We start from the raw sequence: 14337 nt of genomic DNA on the forward strand, positions 1-14337 counted from the left end.
TATGTGCGAAGATCGTCTAACTAAACAGATTAACCTTTTGACATTTTTAACTTATGTAAATCAAATTATTTTGATTTTGAATTGAAATGATTTAGAATTGAAAAAATACAACAAAACATAGGGTAAGAAGACAATATATTAGGTGAATATTAAGGTGTAAAATAAAAGTATTACATACTACTTATGTATTTTGGTAGGTTCAAGGTAGGTATCGGAGCCCGTATAACGACTAATAAATTTCGCAATCAATTGCGTCGTGCGAAGTGGCTATGTTCAAATATCATAACAAAATTTGATCAACTATTTATAAAACACTTACCAGTGAAAGATTATTTAGCTTTGAATAAGCGAGATCTGCGGCACTCATACTAGGCACAGTTTGATGAGCTTTCACATTGGCATGCAACAATCATCTCTTCTATGTAAATAAGTCCAAAAATATAATATGAAAACTATTTAAAAAGGCAGTATAACCATTAACTAACTTTTTGTTTGTTGTTTGTCTTCCTACAAATTTTAAAACGCAACAAGCATACATTATAACCAAACCATGCACAGTCCCACAGCTGTGTCACAGCTGCCATATCGGATAATTTTTGTCATGTCATTTGAACATCCAATCAGAACAAAGTTATAATGCGCATGCGCCCGGTCGTTAGGTTTTCCCATATAAAATTTCACCGTCATTACGCCCGTAAAGAAGTATAACTTCAAAAACAAACGTTTTTCAGTGTTTTATTGTGAGATAAAATGAACTTCCATCAAGTAACGGTCGAATCCATCAATTACAAACACTACACATTACACCTGAGTTAGTGATAAGTATACAGTCACGTGGCTAAAGGTTATAGTTCTAAACCAAGGCCAGAATCAGAGAAAAAAAATAAGGACTAAGCACCGAGCCTTGGTGCAATCCTACTTTCACCTGAAATTTATCAGTCTCTCCCACACCTGTCCTAAAACTAGTCGTTACTCCCTCATACATATCTCTCACAATCTTTACATATTCGCCAGGGACTTATTGAGTGCCCACCACAGAATCTCTCGAGGAACTCTATCATATGCTTTCTCAAGATCAATGACTATCATATGAGCGTTGGTTTTTTTATTGCTATATTTTTCCATCAGTTGCCTTACAATAAAAATTGCATTTGTTGTTGATCTGCCCTGCATAAAGCCAAATTGATTATCGGATATCTCGGTTTCTTCACGTATCCGTCTTTCAATTACTCTCTCCCATATTTTCATAGTATGGCTAAGTAGTTTTATAGCCCTGTAGTTTGTACATTGTTGTACGTGTCCCTTGTTTTTGTAGACAATTACTAATATACTGCTTCTCCATTCGTCTGGCATTTGTCCAACTTCCATAATTCTATTAAATAGACCTGCTAGCCAACTTATTCCTGTCTCTCCCAATGCTCTCCATATTTCTCCATGAATATCGTCTGGTCCGACTGCTTTTCCCTTCTTTATTTTTTGAAGCGCTTGAGCCACTTCCTCCTTTGTTATTCTGGTAACCATTGCAGTTACTTTCGTTGCTAGATAGTGTGATGCATATATATTTAAACTCCACTACTTGCTTAATTATCTGACCCTCTAACTCTAATTTACATATATTGGCTCTTATAACCATGCATTTTGTCTTCTATGGAGAGATTAAGATGTTAAACTTTTGCAAAGATACACAACGGTAAAAGATTTAGCGTCTGATTGGTATAACAAAGAAAACAAAAATACAGGCCACTATTTAAAAAAAAAATGCGAAAGAAGAAAAAGATAAATGAAGATAGGATATATGAAGATGGAGATAAATAGAAAAGAGAGGAAATTACACTTCAATAATGAAAACAATGGTTCAAACAGTGATAAACACAGGAAAAATAATCTCAAAAAACTGAAAGGAACTAAAAAATGAAAACAAAATAAAATGACGAAAAAGGCGATGAATAGGGACAAGAATTTGGAATGACAAAATGCAAAACTTAATAAGAATAAAAAATGGAAGACAAAAGACAGCATAAAAAATGTAGAGAAAGAAAATATTGAATCAGGATCATAATACGTGAGAAGTAGTAAAGAAATGGAGGCAAAACTGGTTGAGAAAACTATATGCAAAAAAATATAAATACTGGGAGTAACTGAAACAAAGAAAAAAAGAAGACGTTTAAAGAAAATACACAAAGGACACTGGCTATTTTGGTCAGGAGTAGATACAAAGGAGATGACAAAAGTAAGAGTGGAACTAACAATCGCACCAAATAGGTTAAAAGATATTGTAGAAGAAAATTATGACAACGAGAGAATCCTACCAGTGAAAATAAAATTAATGAAAGACCAATGCCAAAGAAGCCATGGGAGGAATTTGGGCAGAAAATGACGAAAACCCACAGGAAAAATCAAAAACTTTTTGTGGTAGGTACTCTAAAACAACTTAAACAATAGAAGGTACACAGAATGACAAAAATATAAAGAATAAAGACGGAAACCTAATAAAAAAAAAGAAAAATATAGGAGAGATAGCGAAAATATTTAAAAAATATAACATGGAGGAATACGGAAAATCTAATGAAGAAACAAACATAAACGAAGAGCAAGATATAGAACCTAGAGCAAGATTTTACAGATATTTAACTGGAACAATTTAGAATAATATATTGAACTATTTTTAGTGGATCTGTTGTTAAAGCCAATTAACAGTGTCAATTTAAACAAGTATTCTGCCTACTTAACACATCGGTTTTGATTTTACAAATAAAGTAAGCCCCTATAAGTATTTACCCGAATTGGATCCTCGACACGGTGCTAGTTCTCGTCAGACAACATAGAAAAGCCGATTTCTCACCCCTCAACATCCCAACGATTTTATTTACATGACAATAAAGCCGCAAATCAAAGAGTGCCCTCTACTGACAGTGCGCTATCAGCTAAAAAACACAATCGCGAGAGAAAATTGCTTATATTGGTTCTATTTATATGGAATAAAGATCCCATTTGCGGGTTTTATATGAGATTTTTTCTTCACTCTCTATAGGATTTAAATCAGGATGTGTACCTATAATGATGATGTTCATGGTATTTATTTATATACACACAACGGATAAGTCTAAGGATATTTTAATAATTTGACAATACCAATGACAGATATTTCATGACCATATAAATTTGCTTGTACTATAATTGTTGATACAGACACTCACTTATTATCAAAAAAAATTGTAAAACTGATAGCAATACGTATTTTAGAATGATTTTTATAAGGGACAAAAAAATCGACATTTTTATGTTTTGTTTATTTTTAATTTTAGTCACTTTATACCATTCTTGCTTAATAGGTGAGTTAAAGATATTGTCTTTTTACCATGCAACGACAACATTTAACGTTGGACGAGATAAATAGAGCCGTGGGCCTCCTTCAAGCTGGTATGCGACAAACTCAAGTTACTTTGGGTGTCTCCCAAAGCGTCGTAAGTCGTTTGTGGCGTCGGTTTAGTCACACTGGGAGTCCAGCCGAGCAACATCCAGGACGTGGTCGCTCTACAACCGTCGCTCAAGACCGATATTTAATTTTAAATGCCAGAAGGCAGCCAACAATCACAGCACCCGAGCTGGGTAATGAATAACAGCTTGCACATAATGTAACAATTAGCCGCAGTACTGTGAGGAATCGTCTCCATGGAGCCAATCTTCGTAGTCGGCGACCACTGAGATGTCCACCTCTATCTAGAGGCAATCCCTCTGCAAGCTTAACCTGGTGTCAAGAGTTTCAGAATTGGACTGACAATCACTGGGCAACAGTTTTGTTTAGTGACGAGTCTAGGTATGGATTTCATCCAGATTCTCGTCGAACAAGAGTTTGGAGACGACCCGGAAATAGAGAACAATTACGACATCTTCAAGAAGTGTATGCATACAGAGGCGGTACAATAATGATATGGGGCGGAATCATGATTGACGGAAGAACTTACCTCATTTTCCCACGTGGCTTTCTTAGAAGTCAGCAATATTTGGACACTATTCTTGAACCTGTTGTGCTCCCGTTTGCTGCTGCTGTTGGAGAAAATTTATACTTTATGCATGATAACGCTCGACCACATGTTGCGCATATTGTAACAAACTGGTTTGATAACGAGGGTATTGATGTATTGCCGTGGCCAACACAATCACCGGACTTAAATCCCATTGAGCATGTATGGGACATGCTCCAACGAAGAATTACTCCACATATGGGCAACATCTACAATGAGTTTCAATTAAAAGAGCTTCTGAGAGAACAATGTACACAACTACCTCAAGCAGACATTAACAATGTGATTCGGAGCATAAACAGTAGATTTAGAGCTGTGATAAACCAACGTGGTGGCCATACTTTATTTTAAGTTTATATTTTGAATTTTTGATATTTTATGGTGGTATGTGACACATGGGTGATTTGCAATATATTTTTTTTGTTCCAATTTTCTGTTTTTTTTTTCAATTTAGGGTTTTTGACATATTAAACAACAATTTAAACTACAAATTGTGTGTTACTTTTTTTAAGTTGATTACAGATAAATAAAATACGTCTATTTAAAAAAATATCCCTAGACTTTTGCGTTGTGTGTATTTTGAAATATACCTACTGACTGCGTCGATATATACTTTGGCAGTACAATATATTATGAATATAAACTTACGTGCATAGAAATCGACCCAGTTAAAAATTTGGCCATTTTCGATGTCTCATATTTCCTAAACTTGTTGGCCGATTTAAGTGATTTTTTAAAAATGTTAAAGCCTGATTCTTTAACAATATCGCTGTAATAATATTGTTGCTAAACAGGTAAATTTTCATTGTATACCGGGTGTACCAATCAAACTGTGTTTTTTTCTCAAAGTTTGCATCACTCTGTGGAATATTCTAGCATATATAAAATACTGAAATTAAAACCCAACTATAGCCTCAGGTTTTTTGATTCATTCGTTTATGTTGGATATTAAAAATTTAGGTACTTTAACAACTAGACATGTTCTTCATCAATACACGGTGTTTCTAAATAAGTGCGACAAACATTAAGGGATACTTCTGCATGAAAAAATAATGACAGTTGGCTTTATAAACGTATGTCCGCAAATCTTTTGTTTCCGAGATACGGGATGTTGAATTTTTTCTTACAAACTGACGATTTATATTATTGCTTTAAAACCGGTTGAGATATGCCAATAAAATTTGGTGGGTTTTAAGACGTAATTATTGCACATTTTCTGACATACAATTAAGAATATAATATTCACCATTAGCGCGCATACGTGTAATATGACCGATCATATTACCCGTATGCACGCTAATGGTGAATATAAAATTCTTAATTTTATGTCAAAAAATCCGCAATAACTATCTCTTAAAACCTACCAAATTTAATTTGCATATCTCAACTGGTTTTAAAGCAATAAATAAATCGTCAGTTTGTAAGAAAAAATTCAACATCCCGTATCTCGGAAACGAAACATTTGCGGACATACGTTTATAAAACCAACTGTCATTATTTTTTTATGCAGAATTACCCCTTAAAGTTTGTCGCACTTATTTAAAAAGACACTGTATTGATGAAGAACATGTCTAGTTGTTAAAGTACCTAACTTGTTTATTATCCAATATAAACGAATGAATCAAAAAATAGAATGTTAAGAACACCTGAGGCTATAGTTGGGTTTTAATTTCAGTATTTTTTAAATGCTAGACTATTCCACAGAGTGATGCGAACTTTGAGAAAAAAACACAGTTTGATTGGTACATTCTGTATACAATGAAAATTTACCTGTTTAGCAACAATATTATCACAGTGGTATTGTTAACGAATCAGGCTATAACATGTTCAAAAAATCTCTTAAATCGGCCAATAGGTTTAGGAAATATGAGACATCAAAAATGACCAAATTTTTAAGTGGGCCGATTTCTATGCACGTAAGTTTATGATCAGGACAAGGAAAGTAAGTAAATAATTTGACTGATAAACTTTTTTCACGATTGCTGGCAATTTTGGTTTTGATAAAAACCAATGTTTTGGCGATGTTTCGGCAAGGTCGCACTTGCCATTGTCAAGTCAAATAGGAACGATTCTTGCTTAGTGCTTAAATACTCGATTTTGGCGTGCTTCTCTCGACCGGCGCGGCACTTTGTAGCGGTTCTTGTGATTGCTCCTGTACATGTATACATAGTGTTGTAGAATGGTTTTCTTCACCCTGTATATGACCAAAAATTGTATAGAGTCTAATTTAGTTAATAAACAGTGCTTTTTCGGGGAAGGTGAAATCGTTAATGTGGTTTTCGTTAATGGGTTTTTTGAAAGGATTTAGAGACAATGGTTCGAAAATATCGGAAAGTGCATGTTATTTCGTTTTGTGAACATCAATAGGATTTTTGTAAATAATTCGTAGAAGGTTTAAACGATAAACAAATTTTATTGAGTTTAGAATGTAAGGCCTTTTGTTTAGTTTTTTGAAAAAACGATAGTAATTTGATGTCTCTTAGAAATTTAACAAAATGGAAAGTGGGTATAGAAATTAAGTTGGTTTTCTTAGGAAAGGAAAGTATGGATGTTTTGGGTAGAGAGGTTGTTTTTGATTGGTAGAGAAAGATCGATGGAAGGGATGAGAATGTGAAGTCGGAATTTCAGAGAGAAAAGATAGACTGTGTGACGAATATCGGGAGAGAGCAGTCCAGTTTTTAAAAAGTGAGAAATCAGTGTAAAAGTGGCGAAATCGGCCTTTTCGAGCAGAATCAAGTTGAAACGAGATTGTTGACCGGTTGAGAAGTAAAATTTTACTGTGTCCGAGGAAGATTCCTTTGTTCTGTCTAGAGCGAGTAGCTGATTGGTATCTCTTTGCACAAGATATCGAGCAAGGAGAAAACTGAGTGGAGAAGTCGAGCGAGTCCTGGTTTTGTTTGTTTTTGAAGCAGTTTGGACGAGAGGGACCTTTTCGCAACATCAAAAGAATACGTGTGGGAGAATCAAGGACAACGCAATCTGGGGAAAGAAGGAGTGAAGAAACAAAAAGGTTAGTCAAATCATTTGTCGAAACGGAGAGAGCTTGTTTATATCCACACCATATATGCTCATTATTTTTTTTGTATTGAACAGTTCTATAACTCAGTTGGTCATTCCAACTTTAAGTAATCAATTCAAAAGGAGAAAAGTAAATTTTATTAAATTTAGTATGAATAAATAATAATTTATTTACATAATTTTTTTTTGTTAAAACAAGGAGACATCATAATTAAAGCTTGATTTATTAAGTAAGAAATTGTTGCAACAAATTTAGATTTTAGTATTTTTTTTAAATCTTATTTATACGGCGTATTGGATAAATAAATATTAGATTACATTTATATGATATTGAATGTGTTTAATTTCCCTGTTTTATCTTGGAAGGAGTAAGCAACTAGAGATACTAGAAGCCACAAATCAAAGGTATTGCATCGAATTCAAAATTAGCCCTGAGAATAAAGTTTATTAGAAAATTTAAATTGAATTTGGTTTTGTTTTTACATAGGCAGAAATTAAAATAATTGAATAATTAATTAAATTAAGAATTTGCTAATCAATCTAATAAAAGAGATAAAGTAGAGCATAACAATAGGTATGTCCTATTCGATGCCTGATTTATTTTTGTATTCTTCTTCAACACCGTTTTCCATGTTATTCGAAGCCTTTGCCTTTGAGTATCATATCTGGCTTGGATTATTGGGATTTTTTCAGTTTTTATTACTTCTCTGATTTCACGTTTTCTTTTAATTTGAATGTTAGTAGTTTGGTTCAGGTTTATTGTATGTCCTGTATTTGAGACATTTCCTCAATTTCCTGTAATTCGATGTTTCTTTCGTCTAACATGGATTTTTCGATTGGTCTTTTCGATGTACAATTTTTCAGTCCCCACACGAAATTTTGTATACTCTTTAATTTTATAACGGCAAAACAAAATACCGTCAAATATAGATATATTGTTTCTTTCTTTTTATCATCTTTTTGACCATTACTTGTCTTATTTCTACTCTTGGCAAGAGATAAAACACGATAATGTAACACAAGATAACGCCAGACTTCACCACAAGTAGTAAATGAATATTTAAATCAGTAACCTTGATTAGAATCAAATAGAGTACATAGGAGATACATTTTAGATACATATTTGTTCTTCAGTCATGCTATTGATTCTTAAAGAGTTATATTTGACCTTTTATGGAGAAATTTCTGAAAGGCGAATTGCAGATTCAATTAGCTCTTCTCCACGGCAAGTAATTGATGTAATTCAGATGTGTGGAGGTCATCCTACTTTACTGAAAATTAGCAAGATATCTATTGATGTGATCATGTTACTTTATTTCATTCTGCTCCTCTTCCTACGTACCATCTACCATCTCGATTAAAGATCTATACGATTCGACTTATTTGGCATATTTTTTTAGTCTTCATACTTTTTTGTGTTGTTTTTTTAGGAATGACTGAATGCACATAATTTATCACCAGTCTTGCAAAAGAGTCGTTGTTTGGTATATTTTACAACAGGACCATTAATTGAATGCAGTTTCAGAGATTGGTTTAATATTTTCCGCTAGAGAAGCACCTTTTCCATGAGGTTTATTATATTATTTTGTTTAGCCTGCTCTTTAGATGGTCAAATTATCCCTCCGTTTGACTGGCTGCCTTCTATGACTCATATGACTTCTTTTTTTTATGATGGTTAAATTATCTCCCTATTCAATTGGATGATTATCTTCTGGAGTATGATTCCCAAAGAAACCTTCATATACTTATTTCCCATATTCGTTTTCTTTTGTAAATTCTGTTACGCTGTTTTTTATTAGGTAATTTTTTTTCCCTAGTAGGAGAAAATAGTTGATTAAAGAATAAATTCCTACACAATGATAAATGTAAAAAGGCTAAAAAAAAAGGCTAATAAAAAATAAATTCCTACACAATGATAAATGTAAAAAGGCTATTGTTCAAGTTTTATACTTATTTTATGTTCACAATGCAATAGTTTTTATGAAGTAAACTGTTTTTATAATTTCCATTCCTACACTCATTACTTATACAAAATACAACACTTAGTCGGTATTTGGCATTCTTCTTAAAAGGGTTGTTGTGCGTATTATGTCGATGTCGATCGATTATGAAGGTGTTGGAAACGAGAACCGAGTAAGTGTATTTTCTGCATGAGAGAAGCCATATTATGTTCTTCCCAGACGTATTTTTTACCTTTAATGGGATAATGCTACGTTGGATAAATGGAAAAACCACATTACAGTCTTTGCCTGCTTACTGGCATTAGCGAAAGAAAATCATTCACATTTTAATGTTTACGACTGAAATTACCAGCATACAGGATTAAAATGCGCCTTCAAGTATCAGTGGAGGGTCGTGTAGTGTAACATACGAAGTACAGATCGGGGTTAATGAAACGAGTGGCTTAATCAAATGCACATTGTTATACAAGTTATGAATAGGGAACTTGCATACAATTTTAAATTTGAAAAAGATGTTATAAATCACAACAGAACATAATTTAAAATATGTATCAAAGATAAAAAAGTTGCTTTTGTGTTCCGTTTGGCCCCTAAAGACGATTCTAAATTCAACTTAAAGCAGCTAGCCCAAAACGCGGCGTGACGTCGTATGATTATATGTTTACACCAATTGCACCAACAAAGTAAACAAAATTGTATATAATTTTAAATTAGACATTATACACGTCAGTAGAAAATACACTTATTTGACGTCACAAGTGTCACAAATGGTTTTATTTTCCATAGTAAACCTACTTTCCTTTCCTTCAAAAACTGTATCAAACTCCAATCTCAACAAACTGGTATATATTATTACAATGACATACGATAAATGTCATTAGAATATAAATATTTTTCCATTATTCCGGGACGATAAGCTGACCAAATACCCAAGTAGATGAAGGCCAATAAACTAAAGACCAATAAGAAGAATATAACTAAATATAACCATAAATATATCCATATATATAGTCATTTATATAAAATATATATAAAACCATGTATAGTCATTTATATAAAATAAATGTAATTGAAGACGATAATTGCAAACATTGCGGAAAGCAGGGTGATCTTGATCATATCTTTTTTGAATGTACTAAATTTCAACAGCATTCAAACTCTCTCTATAAAAATTTAATTAAACTTGATATTCATGCACCATTCAATATCCAATCTCTGCTGGCTACAGGCTCACAACAAATATACAATATCATTATAGATTTCTTGTCAGATACACGAACGGTTTTATAAGATTTGTACGCGGGCATGATATTTTTTCTGATTTAAATCACTTTATCAGAGATCCATTATTGTTTTTATTGTATTATTATTGTATTGTATTATTTATTGTATTACTATATTGTTTCTGTTTAATTTTGTATTAGGGATAGGATTGTATATTCTTTATTCCAACTGGCTGAATGACTAATGTCTATGCCATTAAATAAAAAAAAAACAAAAAAAAAACCATATAGTTAAACTATGTGACGTTACGGGGTTTTTGAACTATTTCAATATCGCAGAATATTTTAAATTTGTATTTCTAAGTTATTATGAGTTTTTGAAGCGTGAAACTTTGGAAATCTCATTTTTAAACAAAACTGAACATTATTATGTAATAAAAAATGTGCAAGTTCCCTATTGTTGGATATAAAAAAATGACACTGGTGACAATGGTGACGCCTATTAATGTAATGATTATTTTAAAGGTTATAAACAATTCGGCTAATTGTAAAATAAATCATTCAAGTAGGGAACTATTCTTTCCAGGTTTTTGGGATTACCTTGTTATCAGTCATAAGTTGTCCGCTGTCGTTTTGAAGAAATGTTACATGAGAAATGTCATTATAAAATATTATGATATAACTTCACAAAAATTCGCGCGCTTTTTCGATCGTTTGAAATGATTTAAGTACACAGAAGATTTTAAATTTGTACTTCTAAGTTATTAGTTATGAGTTCCATAAAAATCTGCTAAAACGTAATAAGAACAATATTTTATTATTCATGGAGTTTCTGCTTAATTTTTTATGTATACAAACAGAAAATATTTCCTAAATAACAGACCAAAAACAATTTTTTTGCTGACCTGTGTAATTTAAGTTAATATACAGATTGTTTTATAGAAAAAAACCATTGACCGAATACACTTTCTTTATAAAATCATTACAAGAATAAGATGAACACAAAATCGAATAGGTCTTTGTTTGGATTCAGCTACCGCAAAATTCGCTGATAATAAAAATCACCGAAAACAAATATTTTGTTAGGCCTTTGGCACACAATAAGCAGAAGAAGAAGAACCTCCGCCGCACACTATCACGCATCAACAAAATAATCCAATGACCCAGTGGCGGTCACCGCAGACATTCTCTCATGAACTTTGCTATTATATGCCTAATAAAGGCAAACGACGTTGTTGGAGACGGTGGAAGAACAATGCTCAAATAAACATATTGTACGTGTGTATTTACAAGATCCGTGTATACAGGGGATTAACAAAGAACTTAATGTCTATCATTACGACAAAATAGTTTGTTTCGCTTTTTAATAAAGATATTTCGTGTCATTACACTCCTAGCCAAAAAAACCGGGACACCTTAAAAATGGGTCATTTTTGATGTCTCGAATCTCCTAAACTTGTTGTCAAATTTTAGTGATTTTTTTAATATGTTATAGCCTTATTCTCTAAGAATATGGATGTAGTAATAATGTTGCTGAACAGGTAAATATCATTGTATACCTGGTGTAACAATAATACTGTGTTTTTTCCTGAAAGTTAGTAACACCTTGTGGAATATTCTAGCATTTAAAAAATATTAAAATTAAAACTCAGTTGTAGCCCTAGCCTCTCGTAACATTCTGCTTTTTGATTCATTCACTTATGATGGATAATGAAAAAGTTAGGTACATTGACAAGTAGCCATGTTCTTCATCAATATAGGGTGTTTCTAAATAAGTGCGACAAACTTTAAGGGGTAATTCTGCATGAAAAAATAATGACAGTTAGACAGTTTGATTTATAAACATATGTCTGAAAATGCTTCGTTTCCGAGATATTGGGTGTTCAATTTTTTTTTACACACTGACGATTTATTTATTGCTCTAAAACCGGTTGAGATATGCAAATGAAATTTAGTGGATTTTAAGAGGCAGTCATTACGCATTTTTTGACGTACAATTATGTATTTTATATTTACCATTGTCGTGCATACAGGTCATATTACCCGGTCATATTACCTGTATGCACGCCAATGGCGAATATAAAATTTTTAGTTGCATGTCAAAAAATGTGAAATAAATACCTCTTAAAACCTACCAAATTTCATTCGCATATTTCAACCGGTTTTAGAGCAATAAATAAATTATCAGTTTGTAAGAAAAAATTCAACAATTCAACATTATTTTTTCATGCAGAATTAACCCTTAAAGTTTGTCGCACTTATTTAGAAACACCCTGTATTGATGAAGAACATGGCTAGTTGTCAAAGTACCTAACTTTTTTATTATCCAACATAAGTGAATGAGTCAAAAAGCAGAATGTTAAGAAAGGCTAAGGCTACAATTGAGTTTTGATTTGAATATTTTTTAAATGCCAGAATATTCCACAGGGTGTTACGAACTTTCAGCAAAAACACAATATTATTGTTACACCCGGTATACAATGACATTTACATGTTCAGCAATACTATTACTACATCCATATTCTTAGAGAATAAGGCTATAACATATTAAAAAAATCACTAAAATCGGACAACAGGTTTAGGAGATTCGAGACATCAAAAATGGCCCATTTTTAAGGTGTCCCATTTTTTTTGTCCAGGAGTGTAGTTTCTACTACTGTCAATATGCTTCTTTTCATGAGCATTTTTCAGTGCGTCACAAATGATAGAAAAAAAGGTAAGTCCGTGATAATATACATTTTAGTGACATGACATTTTAGTTAAATCTGACAGTTGTCACATTTTATTTGCAATTTGGCATAAAATCAAATCGATTGTGTTTACTGCATTTATAAAATGGTATTTTCTTTGATTTGTATAATCTTATAAATTGAACAGATTATATTCATAGATATATTATATAATTCCGCATTTATTATTATATAAACGCACCGACGTGCGTTTTTTTCTGTCACATGCAATTTAATTCGTTAGAAACAAATCGAAAAACTGTGACGCACTGAAAGATCCTCATGAGAAAAAGCATAGATTCAACTGTAATATAAAGATTTGAATTGTGAAAAAATATTTGAAAGTTAACCCGTTAACGCTCAAATTATTTTTTTTTAATTTTAAAATTTTACCTATATAGAGATTGTAGAGAAGATGATGATGGATGAGAGCGATGGTGGAACAAAATCCACAACAATGTGAGAAAGGTCATCATCAGTGGCGTTACAGCCCTTTATGAGCCAAAGCCTTCTTCAGAACAATCCTTCATTCGCCATTATCTCTGGCAACTCTTCTCCATGCTCTAATTCCAATAGATTTTAAATAATTTTCTAGGTTGTCTTGGTACCTAAGTCTCGGTCGTCCTCTTGCTAGTTGTTCCATCTGCCTTCTCCGGCCAAAAACTTTTCTGACTATGGCATCTTCCTCTCGTCTGATTACATGACCTATCCATCTAAGGCGTGCTACCTTAATAAATTTTACAACGTCAGGTTCTCTAAAACTTCTATTCCAACTCCAAGTTGTAACGCCTGCTCCACAAACCTTGTTCTTTTATGCCTCCATATATTCTTCTTAGGATTTATCGCTCGAAATGTTTGAGCAGGTCTTGGTCATTCTGTGTAAGTGACCAAGTTTCTGAACCATATGTTAGCACTGGTCTTATTAGTGTTTTGTAGACAGTCAATTTAATTTTTCTAGGTATTTTTGAGGTTACCTGTCTTCTTAAGCCATAATAACACTTATTGGCGAGCACTATTCTTCTTTTAATTTCTTCACTGACATTGTTATCTTTAGTTTGAAGCGTTTTACTTGTCTGCTCAAATGGGGACAAGGAAAGACTATCTACTAAGATACTGGGGGGGTCGAAATGGGGCTAGTAGAAGGAACAGACACATAAAGCTTCATGCGAACGACAGCTCATTTTTTGTGCGGTGGCGGGTCGTAGATTCGTTAGGAGGGGTAGGAGGGTTTAAAGAAGACTAACTACATAACCAAATAAGCAAAGGATACTTACACATACTTGAGGACTTTCCTACTATTTAAACAAATTGGGACACCGTTTGAAAAATCCTCAAATTCTCATATCGAGTACTTACTGGAAACCAACTGGGGGGGACATTC

Source organism: Diabrotica virgifera, chromosome 5 (assembly GCF_917563875.1).
Source record: "Diabrotica virgifera virgifera chromosome 5, PGI_DIABVI_V3a".
Taxonomy (NCBI): domain Eukaryota; kingdom Metazoa; phylum Arthropoda; class Insecta; order Coleoptera; family Chrysomelidae; genus Diabrotica; species Diabrotica virgifera.